Source organism: Penaeus monodon, chromosome 11 (genome assembly GCF_015228065.2).
Source record: "Penaeus monodon isolate SGIC_2016 chromosome 11, NSTDA_Pmon_1, whole genome shotgun sequence".
In the NCBI taxonomy this organism is placed as follows: Eukaryota; Metazoa; Arthropoda; class Malacostraca; order Decapoda; family Penaeidae; genus Penaeus; species Penaeus monodon.
The window spans coordinates 19736492-19741491 of record NC_051396.1 but is presented as its reverse complement, the minus strand read 5'-3'; positions in this window follow the sequence as shown (position 1 = coordinate 19741491).

Genomic DNA, 5000 nt, shown 5'->3' with positions numbered 1-5000 from the left:
CAGCATGAAACGAAAATCTCCGAAGAAATCCGCTCGACCGCTTCAAGACATGGCTAAGAAAAAAACACGTAAGTACACGTTTGGGCCCCCTCTTTCTTATTTCATTTTCCTTCCTTCTCCCATACATGTGTGAAGCCGTTTGTTTTTTGTTGGGTTAAAAGTGCTAATACAGCAAATGGCACGTTCTCCACTAATTCTTCCAACCTCAGATGCGTAGTTCGCGTGGCGATCGAGTTATGTGATTCAATAAACATGAATCGTTCGTTAGTTAAGTAATTATTATTTTCTCTCGGTTTTAGAAATTATATTGTTGTCATCTGCAACGAATTTAACGCGTTCGTGATTTTATCTTATCTACGATATCATTTGCATTTTATCTCGTTTCCTAACCCTCCGCGCCCGACCTGCGCTTACCCTGTTCTTTCTTTTGCGGTCCTTTTGATTAGAAAAAGGTTGACCTGACCTCACTTTCTCTTTTCCCGGTCGGTGGCGGCGTGGGTCGGTCACGATGATCATTTGTTACATTTCTTTTTGTTGACACGTTTCTATCGCGCTAGAACGAAGTCATGTAACGGAAAATTTCATTAAAATTCGTTAGGTTGAATATAGCGTAGGGATCTGCCCTCAGATCATAGTGTCACAGAATTGCCGCGATATTGCCCCGGGGTTGCGTAAAACGCTAATAGATCTGCGCTCCGTCGTTCGAGAGTAAAGTTGATTCGTTCGTTTCGCTCCCTTTGAGTGCGGTGTGACCCGCGTTACGTCCGTTAATTAATGTAGGACTTAGGGTTTAAGCTAGAATCATTATTCGCTTATTAATCACCACCTTCTCTCACCCTCTTGAAGTCGCTTGCATGTTTTTTTTTTTTTTTTTTGGTTTTGTTTTTTTTTTTGGGTAAAAAAACCCCCCAAGCGTTTGTGTGATTCGTAGAAAATTTATATATCTCTTCGGAAATTTTTGCGAGCGCCCATTACAGATACGCAGAAGCGAGCAGGATATTATATTCCTGGCTCGAGTCTCTTGCAGTCATATACGGCATTTGGGTATAGGGATCCCCCCGTTATTGGTTTTATTGAAGTCTGACTGCAAAGCTAGACCATGTACCTCGGGCAGTTTCAATTTCCTGACCCCGAGAGAGTGGATAATTCTATTTCTGTACAGATGTGGTATTCTATTTCGGTGTTCAGGATGTGGATAATTCTTTTTCTATTACAGTGGACCACGTGGCTGTTTTCCACGTGGATCAAATGCCCCAATAAGAACCAACCCGCTCAGCGAGGGCGGGGTCACATTTTTATCTGACCGCGTTTGACCGGGAGTTCGTAGCCAGCTACCAGCGCTACTAAGGTCAGCTCTCGCCCTCCTCGTCCAGGGCAGCTGACGTCGTGACCTCCGCGCGGCCGCGATAACCCGTATAACTAAACATGTCGTGTTTCTTATACTAAGCGTGGTGTCACCTCTCAGAAATAAAGAGTCACGCTCGTAACAAGTATACTACCCTCTGTTACCATTGTACTAACAGGATGGATAGCCTTTTACAGTGTGTCTGTCGGTACGGCCATGGTCCTGTCACTGTACCCTCGATGATCCGGCGAACAGAGTGTTACAACTAGGGATCAAGACGCAGATTCATGACACTATATAGCATCCGGTTTCGCTCCATAGAGCAAAATTGGCATTATCAAGACCTTGAAGACATGTCAGCTTGGTCCTTCTTCACTGGTACCAACAGTTCCAAATACTCTTGTTATGCGGTTTATGGCTCCTGCTGGCCAGACCAATCCATCTACTACTTTCTTGCGTCTGCAGCCTCACTGTAAGCATGGATCGACTGCATAGGTTCCCCCTAACAGGCCCCCAAAGTCCCTATCTTGGTCTTGTTCAAGAAGAACCTCATTGGCTAAATGCATCAAGAGTCCGCCACCATGACTCCAGGGACTCAGAATAGGCTAGCAACATCATCGTCTACGATCTTGATATTGGCCCATGTTGCTCCCCACTGCCTTGGATCTATCTCTACTCATTATCTCAGCAGTGTAATGTCATGCTAGTTGCTACAGTACCAATGATCCCATTCCCCTTTCCAGAGGTATTACCACGCTCCCAGCAGGTCATGGGGAATGAACCAGATTGTGCAGATGGCGAGTCAAGACTGCATCCAGCCCAGCTGCCATAGGTCCTCCCCCCCCAGCCTTTACAGCTCAGCAAGATATCACATATGCTGTGGCTTTCACATTCTTCAGCTTAAGAATTGCCATCCTAATCTCCTTAGGGTAGAGGTTCTTCGCTGATGGGTGTGTCCCGCACATGTATTGTGCGACATTTTCATCCATACTAACTTGTTGGAGGTCTACTGGTACAGCTGCTCAAATACTCAGCTCAACATTTACGAACCCAACATGATACTGAGTGATCCGTCCTTCCACTGAGTGTCAGCTCTGCGAGGGAGGGCTTAACGCTCAGTTTTCTCAGTGATTGGTAGGGGCAGGGCGAAGTCAGAATCTTCTTTCCATCGAGTTTGCAAACATCAGTAGGAGTATACACAGACAATAAACCAACATGAAGTCAAAAGCATGCTTCAGTCTCAATGCCTAATATCTCATCAACCAGTGTTCCTCACTACAGAGGGTTGAAGTCGGCTGGAGATGGCTATGGCTACTACTCCCTGGAGGTGATGACCATCGCCACTGCCGCGACCAGTAGTAGGTGTACCCACCCCATCTGAATCGTGCTGCTGCTATGTCTTCTCACCTCCGAGAAAGCAGCCACCTAAACCCCAGCCCTCCTGTTCCGGTCGGTATCACAGTTAACCGTTCGTCCCTGGCCGTCAGAATCCGGATGTTCAAGAGCGCCTGGCCCAGATAGTTTGGTCTAAGTTATCCTTGTGGCGTTCGCTCCGGGTGGACTGCCCCCCTGCCGATGCTGCCCCAAATAAAGGGTCCCAGCGTCCGCCTGCTGGGTTGGCCCCTGCCAGGGGCACAGACAGGATAAGTACTCTCTCCATATATGTTATCTATATGTATTATAATGTATAAGTGTATTTATATATATGTTATATATGTGTATATATATACATTTCTCCCTATAAAACTATATACATATATAGGGCTACATATAATGTATGATGTAGGCCTATGGCCTAAATATACATATATGTAAGGGGGCTTCCCCCTATCTTGATGCTCAGATAGGAGCCCCCGGTGCAATCCGAACAACATGACAGGGGTGCCAAGCGGAGTCCAAATCTATGTATATGAACGCTTGAGGGGAATATCTAAGCATGGGAACATATAACACTCCCTTACCTAATGCTCTTGGCTGCGCATAAAACAAGTATTAAGGACTGATAGCTATGGTTTCCAACCCCTTATCTATGCCAGTGCTTTCCTATGGCACTGATTAAACATCTTGGTTAGAATAATCCGAAAATTGCCTACCCATCCACTCCCAGGTCTGGTAGGCGAATCGAGGTGAAGTTTCCTTGCCCAAGGGCACAACGCGCCCGGCCGGTGCTCGAACCCTCGAACTCAGATTGCCGTCCGTGAGCAGTCTTGAGTCCGATGATCTAAACCACTCGGCCCACGCGGCCTATGTGGCTATATCATCAATCAATAACGGTATGCTGTGCCGTGGACCTCTCCACCATCCTTCGCCTCAACTCATCTTGGCGCTTTTCTTTCCACTCGTACATCGTCAGCCCGCAAATATCTTTGGTGTTGTCGCTCAGCTTGGCTTCAGTTTGCCTCTCCCTCTGTTTCCTATCACCATCCCTGTCAGCAAGTTTTTCTCATTACTTTTACTTCTCATCAATGACAATAACTTTAGTTTCGCTTTTGTTCAGATGTCCCAACAGCCGTTCTTTACAATTTAATTTTTCGCAGCACTTCATCATTCTTTTCTTTTCTGTCAGTTAATACTAGTACTCGTCTGTAAACACCACAGTTCAAAACTATTGACCTTTTTCCTGTTCTATCTTCTTCAGTGAGGTCTATATTACCCAACCTTAAATCATCAAATTTAGCGAGAGAGAAAGCCCATATATTTTTCTTGACCTGACCATCAAAGAAAAATTAACTTCAGTAATTAAAAAAATCTGATGGAAATGAAGATAGAGCAGATCTTGACCCTTTAAAATTAAATTAAAATGAATATTTTTTCAGGTCGAAACATGTACATTATGATCCCAACAAGGAGGATCGCAAATCACAAACGTGATGCTCTTAAGATAGATACTGTTTTGCTGATTATATATATATAATATATATATATATATATAGATATATTTAATATAATATCTATATAATATAGAATTAATGTGTAATGTTATATTCTATTTTAGATCATGGTTTCTATTTCTTACATTATCTCTTACTTATGCTTCAAAAATATATTTACAGTCATTTTATTATGCCTTCGAAAAATTGCCATGATTAAATTTAATATGTAAAGGTTACCTACTAATAGCGGATTTTTTTTATTAAGGTTTATTTCGATAGTTTATCTTACTCATTTCATTTTTCTTTAACATTATATTTATTTACCTGCATTTTGAAGTAATGAGTAATAATAAATATATATATTATCTATATATTATATATCTATATCATACTATATATATCTATATATACAGATCTATATAATATATACTAATATTATATACTATATATATATATATATATAATATAGATAAATCTATATACATGTGTATCTCTCCTATTTCTATGTATAGGTGCGTGTGTTTATGTGTATGTGTCTGTGTACTGTGTGTGCGTGTGTTTATAGTGGTATGGTGTATGTCTGTGTGTGTGAGTGTGTGTGTAGTTGTGTAGTGTGTGTGTGTGTGTGTTTGTGTGTGTCATTACTCATTTCATTTTCTGGTAAACATTATATGTATTTACCTGCCTTTTGCAATAGTGAAGATAAATATATATATATATTATATATCTAATATATCTATATATATATATTATAATACTATATATATATATATATAATATAT